The sequence below is a fragment of the Microtus oregoni genome, unplaced genomic scaffold (genome assembly GCF_018167655.1).
Source record: "Microtus oregoni isolate MIOR12 unplaced genomic scaffold, Mior012 000035F_ref0000213, whole genome shotgun sequence".
Lineage (NCBI taxonomy): Eukaryota > Metazoa > Chordata > Mammalia > Rodentia > Cricetidae > Microtus > Microtus oregoni.
In genome coordinates, this window is record NW_024543094.1 from 4,475,915 (window position 1) to 4,500,959 (window position 25,045).

Consider the following 25,045-nt stretch of genomic DNA (forward strand, 5'->3'; position numbering starts at 1 on the left):
CATATAGCAAACAACGTCTTCTCTTTTCAGAGCAACACATGTGCGTTTCTCACAGAAGCATTACTTGAAATTCATACACTTTCCAAAGAACGTGATTATCTTTCAAAATAAAGATTCTCCAGAGAACAGGAACACTGTTCTCACTTCTGACAATACTTTGACATATCTCAAACAACGGCTTTCCCTTTTGGAGAAACTCATGTACATTTCTCACAAAAGCATTTCATGAAATTCATACATTTTCCAAGGAACATGATTATCGTTGGAAGTAATGGGTCTACAGAGAACAGGAACACTGTTTTCACTTCTAACACTACTTTTGACATATAGCAAACAACGGCTTCGCTTTTCAGAGAAACACATGTGCGTTTCTCACAAAAGCATTTCATGAAATTCATACACTTTCAAAGAAGATGATTCTCATTCAAAGTAAAGCGTCTGCAGTGAATAGCAAAACTTTTCATTTGAGAAACACGTGTGTATCTCACAAAGCATTTCATGAAATTCATACACTTTCAAAGTAACGTGTTTATCCTTCACAGTAAACCTTCTACAGTGAAAAGGAACACCGTACTCACTTCTAACAATACTTTGACATATACCAAACAACGGCTTCTCTTTTTAGAGAAACGCATGTGCGTTTCTCACAAAAGCAGTTCATCAAATTCATACACTTTCCGTAGAACGTAAAGGTTCCACAGAGAACAGGAACACTGTTCTCACTTCTAACACTATTTTGACATATAGCAAACAATGACTTCTCTTTTCAGAGAAACTCATGTGCGTTTCTCAAAAAGGAGTTCATCAAATTCATACACTTTCCAAAAACATAATTATCTTTCGAAGGATAGATTCTACAGAGAACAGCAACACTGTTCTCACTTCTGACAATACTTTGACAAATCTCAAATAACGGCTTCTCCTTTCAGAAAAACACTTGTGCGTTTCTCAAAAAAAGCATTTCATGAAATCCATACACTTTCAAAGAAGATGATTATCTTTCAAAGTAAAGCGTCTGCAGTGAATAACAAAACTTTTCATTTTAGAAACACGTGTGTATCTCACAAAGCATTTCATGAAATTCATACACTTTCAAAGGAACGTGTTTATCTTTCACAGTAAATCTTCTACAGTGAAATGGAACACTGTACTCACTTCAAACACTACTTAGACATATAGCAAACAACGTCTTCTCTTTTCAGAGAAACACATGTGCGTTTCTCACAGAAGCATTACTTGAAATTCATACACTTTCCAAAGAACGTGATTATCTTTCGAAATAAAGATTCCCAGAGAACAGGAACACTCTTCTCACTTCTGACAATACTTTGACATATCTCAAACAACGGCTTTCCCTTTCGGAGAAACTCATGTTCATTTCTCAGAAAGCATTTCATGAAATTCATACATTTTCCAATGAACATGATTATCTTTCGAAGTAAAGGTTCTACAGAGAACAGGAACACTGTTCTTACTTCTAACAATACTGTGATATATAGCAAACAACGTCTTCTCTTTTTAGAGAAACACATGGGCTTTTCTCACAGAAGCATTTCTTTAATTTCATACACTTCCAAGGAACATGATTATCTTTCGAAATAAAGATTCTACATAGAACAGGAACACTGTTCTCACTTCTGACAAATCTCAAATAACGGCTTCTCCTTTCAGAAAAACACTTGTGCGGTTCTCAACAAAAGCATTTCATGATATCCATAAACTTTCAAAGAAGATGATTCTCTTTCAAAGTAAAGCGTCTGCAGTGAATAACAAAACTTTTCATTTGAGAAACACGTGTGTATCTCACAAAGCATTTCATGAAATTCATACACTTTCAAAGGAACGTGTTTATCTTTCACAGTAAATCTTCTACAGTGAAACGGAACACTGTACTCACTTCAAACACTACTTAGACATATAGCAAACAACGTCTTTTCTTTTCAGAGAAACACATGTGCGTTTCTCACAGAAGCATTACTTGAAATTCATACACTTACCAATGAACGTGATTATCTTTCACAGTAAACCTTCTACAGTGAAACGGAACACTGTACTCACTTCAAACACTACTTTGACATATAGCATACAACGTCTTCTCTTTTCAGAGAAACACATGTGCGTTTCTCACAGAAGCATTACTTGAAATTCATACACTTTCCAAAGAACGTGATTATCTTTCGAAATAAAGATTCTCCAGAGAACAGGAACACTGTTCTCACTTCTGACAATACTTTGACAAATCTCAAACAATGGCTTTCCCTTTCGGAGAAACTCATGTACATTTCCCACAAAAGCATTTCATGAAATTCATACATTTTCCAAGGAACATGATTATCTTTCGAAGTAAAGGTTCTACAGAGAACAGGAACACTGTTCTTACTTCTAACAATACTGTGATATATAGCAAACAACGTCTTCTCTTTTCAGAGAAACACATGGGCTTTTCTCACAGAAGCATTTCTTTAATTTCATACACTTCCAAGGAACATGATTATCTTTCGAAATAAAGATTCTACAGAGAACAGGAACACTGTTCTCACTTCTGACAATACTTTGACAATTCTCAAACAACGGCTTCTCCTTTCAGAAAAACACTTGTGCGTTTCTCAAAAAAAGCATTTCATGAAATCCATACACTTTCAAAGAAGATGATTCTCTTTCAAAGTAAAGCGTCTGCAGTGAATAACAAAACTTTTCATTTGAGAAACACGTGTGTATCTCACAAAGCATTTCATGAAATTTATACACTTTCAAAGGAACGTGTTTATCTTTCACAGTAAACCTTCTACAGTGAAAAGGAACACCGTACTCACTTCTAACAATACTTTGACATATACCAAACAACGGCTTCTCTTTTTAGAGAAACGGATGCGTTTCTCACAAAAGCAGTTCATCAAATTCATACACTTTCCATAGAACGTAAAGGTTCCACAGAGAACAGGAACACTGTTCTCACTTCTAACACTACTTTGACATATAGCAAACAATGACTTCTCTTTTCAGAGAAACTCATGTGCCTTTCTCAAAAAGGAGTTCATCAAATTCATACACTTTCCAAAATCATAATTATCTTTCGAAGTATAGATTCTACAGAGAATAGGAACACTGTTCTCACTTCTGACAATACTTTGACAAATCTCAAATAACGGCTTCTCCTTTCAGAAAAACACTTGTGCGTTTCTCAAAAAAAGCATTTCATGAAATCCATACACTTTCAAAGAAGATGATTCTCTTTCAAAGCAAAGCGTCTGCAGTGAATAACAAAACTTTTCATTTGAGAAAAACGTGTGTATCTCACAAAGCATTTCATGAAATTCATACACTTTCAAAGGAACGTGTTTATCTTTCACAGTAAACCTTCTACAGTGAAAAGGAACACCGTACTCACTTCTAACCATACTTTGACATATACCAAACAACGGCTTCTCTTTTTAGAGAAACACATGTGCGTTTCTCACAAAAGCATTTCATGAAATTTAAGTAAAGGTTCCACAGAGAACAGGAACACTGTTCTCACTTCTAACACTACTTTGACATATAGCAAACAATGACTTCTCTTTTCAGAGAAACTCATGTGCCTTTCTCAAAAAGGAGTTCATCAAATTCATACACTTTCCAAAATCATAATTATCTTTCGAAGTATAGATTCTACAGAGAAGAGGAACACTGTTCTCACTTCTGACAATACTTTGACAAATCTCAAATAACGGCTTCTCCTTTCAGAAAAACACTTGTGCGTTTCTCAAAAAAAGCATTTCATGAAATCCATACACTTTCAAAGAAGATGATTCTCTTTCAAAGTAAAGCGTCTGCAGTGAATAACAAAACTTTTCATTTGAGAAAAACGTGTGTATCTCACAAAGCATTTCATGAAATTCATACACTTTCAAAGGAACGTGTTTATCTTTCACAGTAAACCTTCTACAGTGAAAAGGAACACCGTACTCACTTCTAACCATACTTTGACATATACCAAACAACGGCTTCTCTTTTTAGAGAAACACATGTGCGTTTCTCACAAAAGCATTTCATGAAATTTAAGTAAAGGTTCCACAGAGAACAGGAACACTGTTCTCACTTCTAACACTACTTTGACATATAGCAAACAATGACTTATCTTTTCTGAGAAACTCATGTGCGTTTCTCAAAAAGGAGTTCATCAAATTCATACACTTTCCAAAATCATAATTATCTTTCGAAGTATAGATTCTACAGAGAATAGGAACACTGTTCTCACTTCTGACAATACTTTGACAAATCTCAAATAACGGCTTCTCCTTTCAGAAAAACACTTGTGCGTTTCTCAAAAAAAGCATTTCATGAAATCCATACACTTTCAAAGAAGATGATTCTCTTTCAAAGTAAAGCGTCTGCAGTGAATAACAAAACTTTTCATTTGAGTAACACATGTGTATCTCACAAAGCATTTCATGAAATTCATACACTTTCAAAGGAACTTGTTTATCTTTCACAGTAAACCTTCTACAGTGAAAAGGAACACCGTACTCACTTCTAACAATACTTTGACATATACCAAACAACGGCTTCTCTTTTTAGAGAAACGGATGCGTTTCTCACAAAAGCAGTTCATCAAATTCATACACTTTCCATAGAACGTAAAGGTTCCACAGAGAACAGGAACACTGTTCTCACTTCTAACACTACTTTGACATATAGCAAACAATGACTTCTCTTTTCAGAGAAACTCATGTGCCTTTCTCAAAAAGGAGTTCATCAAATTCATACACTTTCCAAAATCATAATTATCTTTCGAAGTATAGATTCTACAGAGAATAGGAACACTGTTCTCACTTCTGACAATACTTTGACAAATCTCAAATAACGGCTTCTCCTTTCAGAAAAACACTTGTGCGTTTCTCAAAAAAAGCATTTCATGAAATCCATACACTTTCAAAGAAGATGATTCTCTTTCAAAGCAAAGCGTCTGCAGTGAATAACAAAACTTTTCATTTGAGAAAAACGTGTGTATCTCACAAAGCATTTCATGAAATTCATACACTTTCAAAGGAACGTGTTTATCTTTCACAGTAAACCTTCTACAGTGAAAAGGAACACCGTACTCACTTCTAACCATACTTTGACATATACCAAACAACGGCTTCTCTTTTTAGAGAAACACATGTGCGTTTCTCACAAAAGCATTTCATGAAATTTAAGTAAAGGTTCCACAGAGAACAGGAACACTGTTCTCACTTCTAACACTACTTTGACATATAGCAAACAATGACTTCTCTTTTCAGAGAAACTCATGTGCCTTTCTCAAAAAGGAGTTCATCAAATTCATACACTTTCCAAAATCATAATTATCTTTCGAAGTATAGATTCTACAGAGAATAGGAACACTGTTCTCACTTCTGACAATACTTTGACAAATCTCAAATAACGGCTTCTCCTTTCAGAAAAACACTTGTGCGTTTCTCAAAAAAAGCATTTCATGAAATCCATACACTTTCAAAGAAGATGATTCTCTTTCAAAGTAAAGCGTCTGCAGTGAATAACAAAACTTTTCATTTGAGAAAAACGTGTGTATCTCAGAAAGCATTTCATGAAATTCATACACTTTCAAAGGAACGTGTTTATCTTTCACAGTAAACCTTCTACAGTGAAAAGGAACACCGTACTCACTTCTAACCATACTTTGACATATACCAAACAACGGCTTCTCTTTTTAGAGAAACACATGTGCGTTTCTCACAAAAGCATTTCATGAAATTTAAGTAAAGGTTCCACAGAGAACAGGAACACTGTTCTCACTTCTAACACTACTTTGACATATAGCAAACAATGACTTCTCTTTTCAGAGAAACTCATGTGCCTTTCTCAAAAAGGAGTTCATCAAATTCATACACTTTCCAAAATCATAATTATCTTTCGAAGTATAGATTCTACAGAGAATAGGAACACTGTTCTCACTTCTGACAATACTTTGACAAATCTCAAATAACGGCTTCTCCTTTCAGAAAAACACTTGTGCGTTTCTCAAAAAAAGCATTTCATGAAATCCATACACTTTCAAAGAAGATGATTCTCTTTCAAAGTAAAGCGTCTGCAGTGAATAACAAAACTTTTCATTTGAGAAAAACGTGTGTATCTCACAAAGCATTTCATGAAATTCATACACTTTCAAAGGAACGTGTTTATCTTTCACAGTAAACCTTCTACAGTGAAAAGGAACACCGTACTCACTTCTAACCATACTTTGACATATACCAAACAACGGCTTCTCTTTTTAGAGAAACACATGTGCGTTTCTCACAAAAGCATTTCATGAAATTTAAGTAAAGGTTCCACAGAGAACAGGAACACTGTTCTCACTTCTAACACTACTTTGACATATAGCAAACAATGACTTCTCTTTTCAGAGAAACTCATGTGCCTTTCTCAAAAAGGAGTTCATCAAATTCATACACTTTCCAAAAACATAATTTTCTTTCGAAGTATAGATTCTACAGAGAATAGGAACACTGTTCTCACTTCTGACAATACGTTGACAAATCTCAAATAACGGCTTCTCCTTTCAGAAAAACACTTGTGCGTTTCTCAAAAAAAGCATTTCATGAAATCCATACACTTTCAAAGAAGATGATTCTCTTTCAAAGTAAAGCGTCTGCAGTGAATAACAAAACTTTTCATTTGAGAAAAACGTGTGTATCTCACAAAGCATTTCATGAAATTCATACACTTTCAAAGGAACGTGTTTATCTTTCACAGTAAACCTTCTACAGTGAAACGGAACACTGTACTCCAAACACTACTTTGACAACGTCTTCTCTTTTCAGAGAAACAAATGTGCGTTTCTCACAGAAGGATTACTTGAAATTCATACACTTTCCAAAGAACATCATTATCTTTCGAAATCAAGATTCTCCAGAGAACAGGAATACTGTTCTCACTACTGACAATACTTTAACAAATCTTAAACAATGGCTTCTTTTTCGGAGAAACTAGTGTACGTTTCTCACAAAAGTATTTCAAGAAATTCATACATTTTCCAAGGAACATGATTATCGTTGGATGTAAAGGGTCTACAGAGAACAGGAACACTGTTGACACTTTTAGCAATACGTTGACATATAGCAAACAACGGCTACTCTTTTCGGAGAAACACATGAGCGTTTCTAACAAAAGCAGTTCATCAAATTCATACACTTTCAAAAGAACATGATTATCTTTCACAGTAAACCTTCTACAGTGAAAAGGAACACTGTACTCACTTCTAACATTACTTTGAAATATACCAAACAACGGCTTCTCTTTTCAGAGAAACAAATGTGCGTTTCTCACAGAAGGATTACTTGAAATTCATACACTTTCCAAAGAACATCATTATCTTTGGAAATAAAGATTCTCCAGAGAACAGGAATACTGTTCTCACTACTGACAATACTTTGACAAATCTTAAACAACGGCTTCTTTTTTCGGAGAAACTAGTGTACGTTTCTCACAAAAGTATTTCAAGAAATTCATACATTTTCCAAGTAACATGATTATCGTTGGACGTAAAGGGTATACAGAGAACAGGAACACTGTTCACACTTCTAACAATACTTTGACATATAGCAAACAACGTCTTCTCTTTTTAGAGAAACACATGTGCGTTTCTCACTGAAGCATTTCACGAAATTCATACGCTTTCAAAAGAACATGATTATCTTTCACAGTAACCTTCTACAGTGAAACGGAACACTGTACTCACTTCTAACATTACTTTGACATATAGCAAACAATGGCTTCTCTTTTCAAAGAAACACATGTGCGTTTCCCACAAAAGCATTTCATGAAAATCATACACTTTCAAAAGAACATGATTATCTTTCAAAGTAAAGGTTCTACAGAGAACAGGAACACTGTTCGCACTTCTAACAATACTTTGACATATAGCAAACAATGTCTTCTCTTTTCAGAGAAACACATGTGCGTTTCTCACAAAAGCAGTTCATCAAATTCATTCACTTTCCAAAGAACATAATTATCATCCGAAATAAAGATTCTACAGAGAACAGGAACACTGTTCTCACTTCTGACAATACTTTGACAAATCTCAAACAAAGGCTTCTCCTTTCAGAAAAACACTTGTGCGTTTCTCAAAAAAGCATTTCATGAAATCCATACACTTTCAAAGAAGATGATTCTCGTTCAAAGTAAAGCGTCTGCAGTGAATAGCAAAACTTCTCATTTGAGAAACACGTGTGTATATCACAAAAGCATTTCATGAAATTCATACACTTTCAAAAGAACGTGATTATCTTTCACAGTAAACCTTCTACAGTGAATGGAACACTGTACTCCAAACACTACTTTGACATATAGCAAACAACGTCTTCTCTTTTCAGAGAAACAAATGTGCGTTTCTCACAGAAGGATTACTTGAAATTCATACACTTTCCAAAGAACATCATTATCTTTCGAAATAAAGATTCTCCAGAGAACAGGAATACTCTTCTCACTACTGACAATACTTTGACAAATCTAAACAACGGCTTCTTTTTCGGAGAAACTAGTGTACGTTTCTCACAAAAGTATTTCAAGAAATTCATACATTTTCCAAGGAACATGATTATCGTTGGATGTAAAGGGTCTACAGAGAACAGGAACACTGTTGACACTTTTAGCACTACGTTGACATATAGCAAACAATGGCTACTCTTTTCGGGGAAACACATGAGCGTTTCTAACAAAAGCAGTTCATCAAATTCATACACTTTCCAAAGAACATGATTATCTTTCGAAGTAAAGATTCTACAGAGAACAGGAACACTGTTCTCACTTCTGACAATGCTCTGACAAATCTCAAATAACGGATTCTCCTTTCAGAAAAACACTTGTGCGTTTCTCAAAAATGCATTTCCTGAAATTCATACACTTTCAAAGAAGATGATTCTCTTTCAAAGTGTAGCGTCTGCAGTGAATAGCAAAACTTCTCATTTGAGAAACACTTGTGTATCTCACGAAAGCATTTCATGAAATTCATACACTTTCAAAAGAACGTGTTTATCTTTCACAGTAAACCTTCTACAGTGAAAAGGTACACTGAACTCACTTCTAACAATACTTTGACATATACCAAACAACGGCTTCTCTTTTCAGAGAAACACATGTGCGTTTCTCACAAAGGCATTTCATGAAATTCATACACTTTCAAAAGAACATGATTATCTTTCTAAGTAAAGGTTCCACAGAGAACAGGAACACTGTTCGCACTTCTAACAATACTTTGACATATAGCAAACAACGTCTTCTCTTTTCAGAGAAACACATGTGCGTTTCTCACAGAAGGATTACTTGAAATTCATACACTTTCCAAAGAACATGATTATCATCCGAAATAAAGTTTCTCCAGAGAACAGGAACACTGTTCTCACTTCTGACAATAGTTTGACAAATCTTAAACAACCCCTTCTTTTTTCGGAGAAACTAGTGTACGTTTCTCACAAAAGTATTTCACGAAATTCATACATTTTCCAAGTAACATGATTATCGTTGGACGTAAAGGGTCTACAGAGAACAGGAACACTGTTCACACTTTTAACACTACTTTGACATATAGCAAACAACGACTTCTCTTTTCAGAGAAACAGATGTGCGTTTCTCACAAAAGCATTTCCTGAAATTCATACACTTTCCAAGGAACATGATTATCATCCCAAATAAAGATAATACATTTTACAAGGAACATGATTATCTTTGGAAGTAAAGGTTCTACAGAGAACAGGAACACTGATCTCACTTGTGACTAACACTAATTTGACATATAGCAAACAACGGTTTCTCTTTTCAGAGAAACACACGTGCGTTTCTCACAAAAGCAGTTCATCAAATTCATACACTTTCCAAAGAATATGATTATCTTTCGAAGTAAAGATTCTACAGAGAACAGGAACACTGTTCTCACTTCTATCAATACTTTGACATATAGCAAACAACGGCTTCTCTTTGCAGAGAAACACATGTGCGTTTCTCACAAAGGCATTTCATGAAATCCATACACTTTCAAAGAAGATGATTCTCTTTCAAAGTAAAGCGTCTGCAGTGAATAGCCAAACTTCTCATTTGAGAAACACGTGTGTATATCACAAAAGCATTTCACGAAATTCATACACTTTCAAAAGAACGTGATTATCTTTCACAGTAAACCTTCTACAGTGAAACGGAACACTGTACTCCAAACACTACTTTGACATATAGCAAACAACGTCTTCTCTTTTCAGAGAAACACATGTGCGTTTCTCACAAAAGCAGTTCATCAAATTCATACACTTTCCAAAGAACATAATTATCTTTCGAAGTACAGATTCTACAGAGAACAGGAACACTGTTCTCACTTCTGACAATACTTTGACAAATCTCAAATAACGGCTTCTCCTTTCAGAAAAACACTTGTGCGTTTCTCAAAAAAGCATTTCATGAAATCCATACACTTTCAAAGAAGATGATTCTCTTTCAAAGTAAAGCGTCTGCAGTGAATAACAAAACTTTTCATTTGAGTAACACATGTGTATCTCACAAAGCATTTCATGAAATTCATACACTTTCAAAGGAACTTGTTTATCTTTCACAGTAAACCTTCTACAGTGAAAAGGAACACCGTACTCACTTCTAACAATACTTTGACATATACCAAACAACGGCTTCTCTTTTTAGAGAAACGGATGCGTTTCTCACAAAAGCAGTTCATCAAATTCATACACTTTCCATAGAACGTAAAGGTTCCACAGAGAACAGGAACACTGTTCTCACTTCTAACACTACTTTGACATATAGCAAACAATGACTTCTCTTTTCAGAGAAACTCATGTGCCTTTCTCAAAAAGGAGTTCATCAAATTCATACACTTTCCAAAATCATAATTATCTTTCGAAGTATAGATTCTACAGAGAATAGGAACACTGTTCTCACTTCTGACAATACTTTGACAAATCTCAAATAACGGCTTCTCCTTTCAGAAAAACACTTGTGCGTTTCTCAAAAAAAGCATTTCATGAAATCCATACACTTTCAAAGAAGATGATTCTCTTTCAAAGCAAAGCGTCTGCAGTGAATAACAAAACTTTTCATTTGAGAAAAACGTGTGTATCTCACAAAGCATTTCATGAAATTCATACACTTTCAAAGGAACGTGTTTATCTTTCACAGTAAACCTTCTACAGTGAAAAGGAACACCGTACTCACTTCTAACCATACTTTGACATATACCAAACAACGGCTTCTCTTTTTAGAGAAACACATGTGCGTTTCTCACAAAAGCATTTCATGAAATTTAAGTAAAGGTTCCACAGAGAACAGGAACACTGTTCTCACTTCTAACACTACTTTGACATATAGCAAACAATGACTTCTCTTTTCAGAGAAACTCATGTGCCTTTCTCAAAAAGGAGTTCATCAAATTCATACACTTTCCAAAATCATAATTATCTTTCGAAGTATAGATTCTACAGAGAATAGGAACACTGTTCTCACTTCTGACAATACTTTGACAAATCTCAAATAACGGCTTCTCCTTTCAGAAAAACACTTGTGCGTTTCTCAAAAAAAGCATTTCATGAAATCCATACACTTTCAAAGAAGATGAATCTCTTTCAAAGTAAAGCGTCTGCAGTGAATAACAAAACTTTTCATTTGAGAAAAACGTGTGTATCTCACAAAGCATTTCATGAAATTCATACACTTTCAAAGGAACGTGTTTATCTTTCACAGTAAACCTTCTACAGTGAAAAGGAACACCGTACTCACTTCTAACCATACTTTGACATATACCAAACAACGGCTTCTCTTTTTAGAGAAACACATGTGCGTTTCTCACAAAAGCATTTCATGAAATTTAAGTAAAGGTTCCACAGAGAACAGGAACACTGTTCTCACTTCTAACACTACTTTGACATATAGCAAACAATGACTTCTCTTTTCAGAGAAACTCATGTGCCTTTCTCAAAAAGGAGTTCATCAAATTCATACACTTTCCAAAATCATAATTATCTTTCGAAGTATAGATTCTACAGAGAATAGGAACACTGTTCTCACTTCTGACAATACTTTGACAAATCTCAAATAACGGCTTCTCCTTTCAGAAAAACACTTGTGCGTTTCTCAAAAAAAGCATTTCATGAAATCCATACACTTTCAAAGAAGATGATTCTCTTTCAAAGTAAAGCGTCTGCAGTGAATAACAAAACTTTTCATTTGAGAAAAACGTGTGTATCTCACAAAGCATTTCATGAAATTCATACACTTTCAAAGGAACGTGTTTATCTTTCACAGTAAACCTTCTACAGTGAAAAGGAACACCGTACTCACTTCTAACAATACTTTGACATATACCAAACAACGGCTTCTCTTTTTAGAGAAACACATGTGCGTTTCTCACAAAAGCATTTCATGAAATTTAAGTAAAGGTTCCACAGAGAACAGGAACACTGTTCTCACTTCTAACACTACTTTGACATATAGCAAACAATGACTTCTCTTTTCAGAGAAACTCATGTGCCTTTCTCAAAAAGGAGTTCATCAAATTCATACACTTTCCAAAAACATAATTTTCTTTCGAAGTATAGATTCTACAGAGAATAGGAACACTGTTCTCACTTCTGACAATACGTTGACAAATCTCAAATAACGGCTTCTCCTTTCAGAAAAACACTTGTGCGTTTCTCAAAAAAAGCATTTCATGAAATCCATACACTTTCAAAGAAGATGATTCTCTTTCAAAGTAAAGCGTCTGCAGTGAATAACAAAACTTTTCATTTGAGAAAAACGTGTGTATCTCACAAAGCATTTCATGAAATTCATACACTTTCAAAGGAACGTGTTTATCTTTCACAGTAAACCTTCTACAGTGAAACGGAACACTGTACTCCAAACACTACTTTGACATATAGCAAACAACGTCTACTCTTTTCAGAGAAACAAATGTGCGTTTCTCACAGAAGGATTACTTGAAATTCATACACTTTCCAAAGAACATCATTATCTTTTGAAATAAAGATTCTCCAGAGAACAGGAATACTGTTCTCACTACTGACAATACTTTGACAAATCTTAAACAACGGCTTCTTTTTCGGAGAAACTAGTGTACGTTTCTCACAAAAGTATTTCAAGAAATTCATACATTTTCCAAGGAACATGATTATCGTTGGATGTAAAGGGTCTACAGAGAACAGGAACACTGTTCACACTTTTAGCACTACGTTGACATATAGCAAACAACGGCTACTCTTTTCGGAGAAACACATGAGCGTTTCTAACAAAAGCAGTTCATCAAATTCATACACTTTCAAAAGAACATGATTATCTTTCACAGTAAACCTTCTACAGTGAAAAGGAACACTGTACTCACTTCTAACACTACTTTGAAATATACCAAACAACGGCTTCTCTTTTCAGAGAAACAAATGTGCGTTTCTCACAGAAGGATTACTTGAAATTCATACACTTTCCAAAGAACATCATTATCTTTGGAAATAAAGATTCTCCAGAGAACAGGAATACTGTTCTCACTACTGACAATACTTTGACAAATCTTAAACAACGGCTTCATTTTTCGGAGAAACTAGTGTACGTTTCTCACAAAAGTATTTCAAGAAATTCATACATTTTCCAAGTAACATGATTATCGTTGGACGTAAAGGGTATACAGAGAACAGGAACACTGTTCACACTTCTAACAATACTTTGACATATAGCAAACAACGTCTTCTCTTTATAGAGAAACACATGTGCGTTTCTCACTGAAGCATTTCACGAAATTCATACGCTTTCAAAAGAACATGATTATCTTTCACAGTAACCTTCTACAGTGAAACGGAACACTGTACTCACTTCTAACATTACTTTGACATATAGCAAACAATGGCTTCTCTTTTCAAAGAAACACATGTGCGTTTCCCACAAAAGCATTTCATGAAAATCATACACTTTCAAAAGAACATGATTATCTTTCAAAGTAAAGGTTCTACAGAGAACAGGAACACTGTTCGCACTTCTAACAATACTTTGACATATAGCAAACAATGTCTTCTCTTTTCAGAGAAACACATGTGCGTTTCTCACAAAAGCAGTTCATCAAATTCATTCACTTTCCAAAGAACATAATTATCATCCGAAATAAAGATTCTACAGAGAACAGGAACACTGTTCTCACTTCTGACAATACTTTGACAAATCTCAAACAAAGGCTTCTCCTTTCAGAAAAACACTTGTGCGTTTCTCAAAAAAGCATTTCATGAAATCCATACACTTTCAAAGAAGATGATTCTCGTTCAAAGTAAAGCGTCTGCAGTGAATAGCAAAACTTCTCATTTGAGAAACACGTGTGTATATCACAAAAGCATTTCATGAAATTCATACACTTTCAAAAGAACGTGATTATCTTTCACAGTAAACCTTCTACAGTGAATGGAACACTGTACTCCAAACACTACTTTGACATATAGCAAACAACGTCTTCTCTTTTCAGAGAAACAAATGTGCGTTTCTCACAGAAGGATTACTTGAAATTCATACACTTTCCAAAGAACATCATTATCTTTCGAAATAAAGATTCTCCAGAGAACAGGAATACTCTTCTCACTACTGACAATACTTTGACAAATCTAAACAACGGCTTCTTTTTCGGAGAAACTAGTGTACGTTTCTCACAAAAGTATTTCAAGAAATTCATACATTTTCCAAGGAACATGATTATCGTTGGATGTAAAGGGTCTACAGAGAACAGGAACACTGTTGACACTTTTAGCACTACGTTGACATATAGCAAACAACGGCTACTCTTTTCGGGGAAACACATGAGCGTTTCTAACAAAAGCAGTTCATCAAATTCATACACTTTCCAAAGAACATGATTATCTTTCGAAGTAAAGATTCTACAGAGAACAGGAACACTGTTCTCACTTCTGACAATGCTCTGACAAATCTCAAATAACGGATTCTCCTTTCAGAAAAACACTTGTGCGTTTCTCAAAAATGCATTTCCTGAAATTCATACACTTTCAAAGAAGATGATTCTCTTTCAAAGTGTAGCGTCTGCAGTGAATAGCAAAACTTCTCATTTGAGAAACACTTGTGTATCTCACGAAAGCATTTCATGAAATTCATACACTTTCAAAAGAACGTGTTTATCTTTCACAGTAAACCTTCTACAGTGAAAAGGTACACTGAACTCACTTCTAACAATACTTTGACATATACCAAACAACGGCTTCTCTTTTCAGAGAAACACATGTGCGTTTCTCACAAAGGCATTTCATGAAATTCATACACTTTCAAAAGAACATGATTATCTTTCTAAGTAAAGGTTCCACAGAGAACAGGAACACTGTTCGCACTTCTAACAATACTTTGACATATAGCAAACAACGTCTTCTCTTTTCAGAGAAACACATGTGCGTTTCTCACAGAAGGATTACTTGAAATTCATACACTTTCCAAAGAACATGATTATCATCCGAAATAAAGATTCTCCAGAGAACAGGAACACTGTTCTCACTTCTGACAATAGTTTGACAAATCTTAAACAACCCCTTCTTTTTTCGGAGAAACTAGTGTACGTTTCTCACAAAAGTATTTCACGAAATTCATACATTTTCCAAGTAACATGATTATCGTTGGACGTAAAGGGTCTACAGAGAACAGGAACACTGTTCACACTTTTAACACTACTTTGACATATAGCAAACAACGACTTCTCTTTTCAGAGAAACAGATGTGCGTTTCTCACAAAAGCATTTCCTGAAATTCATACACTTTCCAAGGAACATGATTATCATCCCAAATAAAGATAATACATTTTACAAGGAACATGATTATCTTTGGAAGTAAAGGTTCTACAGAGAACAGGAACACTGATCTCACTTGTGACTAACACTAATTTGACATATAGCAAACAACGGTTTCTCTTTTCAGAGAAACACACGTGCGTTTCTCACAAAAGCAGTTCATCAAATTCATACACTTTCCAAAGAATATGATTATCTTTCGAAGTAAAGATTCTACAGAGAACAGGAACACTGTTCTCACTTCTATCAATACTTTGACATATAGCAAACAACGGCTTCTCTTTGCAGAGAAACACATGTGCGTTTCTCACAAAGGCATTTCATGAAATCCATACACTTTCAAAGAAGATGATTCTCTTTCAAAGTAAAGCGTCTGCAGTGAATAGCCAAACTTCTCATTTGAGAAACACGTGTGTATATCACAAAAGCATTTCACGAAATTCATACACTTTCAAAAGAACGTGATTATCTTTCACAGTAAACCTTCTACAGTGAAACGGAACACTGTACTCCAAACACTACTTTGACATATAGCAAACAACGTCTTCTCTTTTCAGAGAAACACATGTGCGTTTCTCACAAAAGCAGTTCATCAAATTCATACACTTTCCAAAGAACATAATTATCTTTCGAAGTACAGATTCTACAGAGAACAGGAACACTGTTCTCACTTCTGACAATACTTTGACAAATCTCAAATAACGGCTTCTCCTTTCAGAAAAACACTTGTGCGTTTCTCAAAAAAGCATTTCATGAAATCCATACATTTTCAAAGAAGATGATTCTCTTTCAAAGTAAAGCGTCTGCAGTGAAAAGCAAAATTTCTCATTGGAGAAACACGTGTGTATCTCACAAAAGCATTTCATGAAATTCATACACTTTCAAAAGAAGGTGATTATCGTTCACAGTAAACCTTCTACAGTGAAACGGAACACTGTACTCACTTCTAACATTACTTTGACATATAGCAAACAACGGCTTCTCTTTTCAAAGAAACACATGTGCGTTTCTCACAAAAGCATTTCATGAAAATCATACACTTTCAAAAGAACATGATTATCTTTCAAAGTAAAGGTTCTACAGAGAACAGGAACACTGTTCGCACTTCTAACAATACTTTGACATACAGCAAACAATGTCTTCTCTTTTCAGAGAAACACATATGCGTTTCTCACAGAAGCATTTCTTGAAATTCATACACTTTCCAAGGAACATGATTATCATCCGAAATAAAGATTCTACAGAGAACAGGAACACTGTTCTCACTTCTGACAATAGTTTGACAAATCTTAAACAACGGCTTCTTTTTTCGGAGAAACTAGTGTACGTTTCTCACAAAAGTATTTCACGAAATTCATACATTTTCCAAGTAACATGATTATCGTTGGACGTAAAGGGTCTACAGAGAACAGGAACACTGTTCACACTTTTAACACTACTTTGACATATAGCAAACAACGACTTCTCTTTTCAGAGAAACACATGTGCTTTTCTCACAAAAGCAGTTCATCAAATTCATACACTTTCCAAAGAACATAATTATCTTTCGAAGTAAAGATTCTACAGAGAACAGGAACACTGTTCTCACTTCTGACAATACTTTGACAAATCTCAAATAACGGCTTCTCCTTTCAGAAAAACACTTGTGCGTTTCTCAAAAAAGCATTTCATGAAATCCATACACTTTCAAAGAAGATGATTCTCGTTCAAAGTAAAGCGTCTGCAGTGAATAGCAAAACTTCTCATTTGAGAAACACGTGTGTATATCACAAAAGCATTTCACGAAATTCATACACTTTCAAAAGAACGTGATTATCTTTCACAGTAAACCTTCTACAGTGAAACGGAACACTGTACTCCAAACACTACTTTGACATATAGCAAACAACGTCTTCTCTTTTCAGAGAAATAAATGTGCGTTTCTCACAGAAGGATTACTTGAAATTCATACACTTTCCAAAGAACATCATTATCTTTCGAAATAAAGATTCTCCAGAGAACAGGAATACTGTTCTCACTACTGACAATACTTTGACAAATCTTATCTTTCACACTAAACCTTCTACAGTGAAAAGGAACACTGTACTCACTTCTAACACTACTTTGAAATATACCAAACAACGGCTTCTCTTTTCAGAGAAACAAATGTGCGTTTCTCACAGAAGGATTACTTGAAATTCATACACTTTCCAAAGAACATCATTATCTTTCGAAATAAAGATTCTCCAGAGAACAGGAATACTGTTCTCACTACTGACAATACTTTGACAAATCTTAAACAACGGCTTCTTTTTTCGGAGAAACTAGTGTACGTTTCTCACAAAAGTATTTTAAGAAATTCATACATTTTCCAAGTAACATGATTATCGTTGGACGTAAAGGGTCTACAGAGAACAGGAACACTGTTCACACTTCTAACAATACTTTGACATATAGCAAACAACGTCTTCTCTTTTTAGAGAAACACATGTGCGTTTCTCACTGAAGCATTTCTTGAAAGTCATACACTTTCAAAAGAACATGATTATCTTTCACAGTAAACCTTCTACAGTGAAGAGGAACACTGTACTCACTTCTAACACTACTTTGACATATACCAAACAACGGCTTCTCTTTTCAGAGAAACACATGTGCGTTTCTCACAAAAGCATTTCCTGAAATTCATACACTTTCCAAGGAACATGATTATCATCCCAAATAAAGATAATACATTTTACAAGGAACATGATTATCTTTGGAAGTAAAGGGTCTACAGAGAACAGGAACACTGATCTCACTTGTGACTAACACTACTTTGACATATAGCAAACAACGGCTTCTCTTTTCAGAGAAACACACGTGCGTTTCTCACAAAAGCAGTTCATCAAATTCATACACTTTCCAAAGAATATGATTATCTTTCGAAGTAAGGATTCTACAGAGAACAGGAACACTGTTCTCACTTCTATCAATACTTTGACATATAGCAAACAACGGCTTCTCTTTGCAGAGAAACACATGTGCGTTTCTCACAAAGGCATTTCATGAAATCCATACACTTTCAAAGAAGATGATTCTCTTTCAAAGTAAAGCGTCTGCAGTGAATAGCCAAACTTCTCATTTGAGAAACACGTGTGTATATCACAAAAGCATTTCACGAAATTCATACACTTTCAAAAGAACGTGATTATCTTTCACAGTAAACCTTCTACAGTGAAACGGAACACTGTACTCCAAACACTACTTTGACATATAGCAAACAACGTCTTCTCTTTTCACAGAAACAAATGTGCGTTTCTCACAGAAGGATTACTTGAAATTCATACACTTTCCAAAGAACATCATTATCTTTCGAAATAAAGATTCTCCAGAGAACAGGAACACTGTTCTCACTTCTGACAATACTTTGACAAATCTCAAACAACGGCTTCTCCTTTCAGAAAAATACTTGTGCGTTTCTAAAAAAAAGCGTTTCATGAAATCCATACACTTTCAAAGAAGATGATTCTCGTTCAAAGTAAAGCGTCTGCAGTGAATAGCAAAATTTCTCATTTGAGAAACACGTGTGTATATCACAAAAGCATTTCATGAAATTCATACACTTTCAAAAACGTGATTATCTTTCACAGTAAACCTTCTACAGTGAATGGAACACTGTACTCCAAACACTACTTTGACATATAACAAACAACGTCTTCTCTTTTCAGAGAAACAAATGTGCGTTTCTCACAGAAGGATTACTTGAAATTCATACACTTTCCAAAGAACATGATTATCTTTCGAAATAAAGATTCTACAGAGAACAGGAATACTGTTCTCACTACTGACAATACTTTGACAAATCTTAAACAACGGCTTCTTTTTCGGAGAAATTAGTGTACGTTTCTCACAAAAGTATTTCAAGAAATTCATACATTTTCCAAGGAACTTGATTATCGTTGGACGTAAAGGGTCTACAGATAACAGGAACACTGTTCTCACTTTTAACACTACTTTGACATATAGCAAACAATGACTTCTCTTTTCAGAGAAACTCATGTGCGTTTCTCAAAAAGGAGTTCATCAAATTCATACACTTTCCAAAAACATAATTATCTTTCGAAGTATAGATTCTACAGAGAACAGGAACACTGTTCTCACTTCTGACAATACTTTGACAAATCTCAAATAACGGCTTCTCCTTTCAGAAAAACACTTGTGCGTTTCTCAAAAAAAGCATTTCATGAAATCCATACACTTTCAAAGAAGATGATTCTCTTTCAAAGTAAAGCGTCTGCAGTGAATAGCAAAACTTTTCATTTGAGAAACACGTGTGTATCTCACAAAGCATTTCATGAAATTCATACACTTTCAAAGGAACGTGTTTATCTTTCACAGTAAACCTTCTACAGTGAAAAGGAACACCGTACTCACTTCTAACAATACTTTGACATATACCAAACAACGGCTTCTCTTTTTAGAGAAACGGATGCGTTTCTCACAAAAGCAGTTCATCAAATTCATACACTTTCCATAGAACGTAAAGGTTCCACAGAGAACAGGAACACTGTTCTCACTTCTAACACTACTTTGACATATAGCAAACAATGACTTCTCTTTTCAGAGAAACTCATGTGCGTTTCTCAAAAAGGAGTTCATCAAATTCATACACTTTCCAAAAACATAATTTTCTTTCGAAGTATAGATTCTACAGAGAATAGGAACACTGTTCTCACTTCTGACAATACTTTGACAAATCTCAAATAACGGCTTCTCCTTTCAGAAAAACACTTGTGCCTTTCTCAAAAAAAGCATTTCATGAAATCCATACACTTTCAAAGAAGATGATTCTCTTTCAAAGTAAAGCGTCTGCAGTGAATAACAAAACTTTTCATTTGAGAAAAACGTGTGTATCTCACAAAGCATTTCATGAAATTCATACACTTTCAAAGGAACGTGTTTATCTTTCACAGTAAACCTTCTACAGTGAAAAGGAACACCGTACTCACTTCTAACCATACTTTGACATATACCAAACTACGGCTTCTCTTTTTAGAGAAACACATGTGCGTTTCTCACAAAAGCATTTCATGAAATTTAAGTAAAGGTTCCACAGAGAACAGGAACACTGTTCTCACTTCTAACACTACTTTGACATATAGCAAACAATGACTTATCTTTTCTGAGAAAGTCATGTGCGTTTCTCAAAAAGGAGTTCATCAAATTCATACACTTTCCAAAATCATAATTATCTTTCGAAGTATAGATTCTACAGAGAATAGGAACACTGTTCTCACTTCTGACAATACTTTGACAAATCTCAAATAACGGCTTCTCCTTTCAGAAAAACACTTGTGCGTTTCTCAAAAAAAGCATTTCATGAAATCCATACACTTTCAAAGAAGATGATTCTCTTTCAAATTAAAGCGTCTGCAGTGAATAACAAAACTTTTCATTTGAGTAACACATGTGTATCTCACAAAGCATTTCATGAAATTCATACACTTTCAAAGGAACTTGTTTATCTTTCACAGTAAACCTTCTACAGTGAAAAGGAACACCGTACTCACTTCTAACAATACTTTGACATATAGCAAACAACGGCTTCTCTTTTTAGAGAAACGCATGTGCGTTTCTCACAGAAGCATTACTTGAAATTCATACACTTTCCAAAGAACGTGATTATCTTTCGAAATAAAGATTCTCCAGAGAACAGGAACACTGTTCTCACTTCTGACAATACTTTGACAAATCTCAAACAATGGCTTTCCCTACGGAGAAACTCATGTACATTTCCCACAAAAGCATTTCATGAAATTCATACATTTTCCAAGGAACATGATTATCTTTCGAAGTAAAGGTTCTACAGAGAACAGGAACACTGTTCTTACTTCTAACAATACTGTGATATATAGGAAACAACGTCTTCTCTTTTCAGAGAAACACATGGGCTTTTCTCACAGAAGCATTTCTTTAATTTCATACACTTCCAAGCAACATGATTATCTTTCGAAATAAAGATTCTACAGAGAACAGGAACACTGTTCTCACTTCTGACAATACTTTGACAATTCTCAAATAACGGCTTCTCCTTTCAGAAAAACACTTGTGCGTTTCTCAAAAAAAGCATTTCATGAAATCCATACACTTTCAAAGAAGATGATTCTCTTTCAAAGTAAAGCGTCTGCAGTGAATAGCAAAACTTTTCATTTGAGAAACACGTGTGTATCTCACAAAGCATTTCATGAAATTCATACACTTTCAAAGGAACGTGTTTATCTTTCACAGTAAACCTTCTACAGTGAAAAGGAACACCGTACTCACTTCTAACAATACTTTGACATATACCAAACAACGGCTTCTCTTTTTAGAGAAACGGATGCGTTTCTCACAAAAGCAGTTCATCAAATTCATACACTTTCCATAGAACGTAAAGGTTCCACAGAGAACAGGAACACTGTTCTCACTTCTAACACTCCTTTGACATATAGCAAACAATGACTTCTCTTTTCAGAGAAACTCATGTGCGTTTCTCAAAAAGGAGTTCATCAAATTCATACACTTTCCAAAAACATAATTTTCTTTCGAAGTATAGATTCTACAGAGAATAGGAACACTGTTCTCACTTCTGACAATACTTTGACAAATCTCAAATAACGGCTTCTCCTTTCAGAAAAACACTTGTGCGTTTCTCAAAAAAAGCATTTCATGAAATCCATACACTTTCAAAGAAGATGATTCTCTTTCAAAGTAAAGCGTCTGCAGTGAATAACAAAACTTTTCATTTGAGAAAAACGTGTGTATCTCACAAAGCATTTCATGAAATTCATACACTTTCAAAGGAACGTGTTTATCTTTCACAGTAAACCTTCTACAGTGAAAAGGAACACCGTACTCACTTCTAACCATACTTTGACATATACCAAACAACGGCTTCTCTTTTTAGAGAAACACATGTGCGTTTCTCACAAAAGCATTTCATGAAATTTAAGTAAAGGTTCCACAGAGAACAGGAACACTGTTCTCACTTCTAACACTACTTTGACATATAGCAAACAATGACTTATCTTTTCTGAGAAACTCATGTGCGTTTCTCAAAAAGGAGTTCATCAAATTCATACACTTTCCAAAATCATAATTATTTTTCGAAGTATAGATTCTACAGAGAATAGGAACACTGTTCTCACTTCTGACAATACTTTGACAAATCTCAAATAACGGCTTCTCCTTTCAGAAAAACACTTGTGCGTTTCTCAAAAAAAGCATTTCATGAAATCCATACACTTTCAAAGAAGATGATTCTCTTTCAAAGTAAAGCGTCTGCAGTGAATAACAAAACTTTTCATTTGAGTAACACATGTGTATCTCACAAAGCATAACATGAAATTCATACACTTTCAAAGGAACTTGTTTATCTTTCACAGTAAACCTTCTACAGTGAAAAGGAACACCGTACTCACTTCTAACAATACTTTGACATATACCAAACAACGGCTTCTCTTTTTAGAGAAACGGATGCGTTTCTCACAAAAGCAGTTCATCAAATTCATACACTTTCCATAGAACGTAAAGGTTCCACAGAGAACAGGAACACTGTTCTCACTTCTAACACTCCTTTGACATATAGCAAACAATGACTTCTCTTTTCAGAGAAACTCATGTGCGTTTCTCAAAAAGGAGTTCATCAAATTCATACACTTTCCAAAAACATAATTTTCTTTCGAAGTATAGATTCTACAGAGAATAGGAACACTGTTCTCACTTCTGACAATACTTTGACAAATCTCAAATAACGGCTTCTCCTTTCAGAAAAACACTTGTGCGTTTCTCAAAAAAAGCATTTCATGAAATCCATACACTTTCAAAGAAGATGATTCTCTTTCAAAGTAAAGCGTCTGCAGTGAATAACAAAACTTTTCATTTGAGAAAAACGTGTGTATCTCACAAAGCATTTCATGAAATTCATACACTTTCAAAGGAACGTGTTTATCTTTCACAGTAAACCTTCTACAGTGAAAAGGAACACCGTACTCACTTCTAACCATACTTTGACATATACCAAACAACGGCTTCTCTTTTTAGAGAAACACATGTGCGTTTCTCACAAAAGCATTTCATGAAATTTAAGTAAAGGTTCCACAGAGAACAGGAACACTGTTCTCACTTCTAACACTACTTTGACATATAGCAAACAATGACTTATCTTTTCTGAGAAACTCATGTGCGTTTCTCAAAAAGGAGTTCATCAAATTCATACACTTTCCAAAATCATAATTATCTTTCGAAGTATAGATTCTACAGAGAATAGGAACACTGTTCTCACTTCTGACAATACTTTGACAAATCTCAAATAACGGCTTCTCCTTTCAGAAAAACACTTGTGCGTTTCTCAAAAAAAGCATTTCATGAAATCCATACACTTTCAAAGAAGATGATTCTCTTTCAAAGCAAAGCGTCTGCAGTGAATAACAAAACTTTTCATTTGAGAAAAACGTGTGTATCTCACAAAGCATTTCATGAAATTCATACACTTTCAAAGGAACGTGTTTATCTTTCACAGTAAACCTTCTACAGTGAAAAGGAACACCGTACTCACTTCTAACCATACTTTGACATATACCAAACAACGGCTTCTCTTTTTAGAGAAACACATGTGCGTTTCTCACAAAAGCATTTCATGAAATTTAAGTAAAGGTTCCACAGAGAACAGGAACACTGTTCTCACTTCTAACACTACTTTGACATATAGCAAACAATGACTTCTCTTTTCAGAGAAACTCATGTGCCTTTCTCAAAAAGGAGTTCATCAAATTCATACACTTTCCAAAATCATAATTATCTTTCGAAGTATAGATTCTACAGAGAATAGGAACACTGTTCTCACTTCTGACAATACTTTGACAAATCTCAAATAACGGCTTCTCCTTTCAGAAAAACACTTGTGCGTTTCTCAAAAAAAGCATTTCATGAAATCCATACACTTTCAAAGAAGATGAATCTCTTTCAAAGTAAAGCGTCTGCAGTGAATAACAAAACTTTTCATTTGAGAAAAACGTGTGTATCTCACAAAGCATTTCATGAAATTCATACACTTTCAAAGGAACGTGTTTATCTTTCACAGTAAACCTTCTACAGTGAAAAGGAACACCGTACTCACTTCTAACCATACTTTGACATATACCAAACAACGGCTTCTCTTTTTAGAGAAACACATGTGCGTTTCTCACAAAAGCATTTCATGAAATTTAAGTAAAGGTTCCACAGAGAACAGGAACACTGTTCTCACTTCTAACACTACT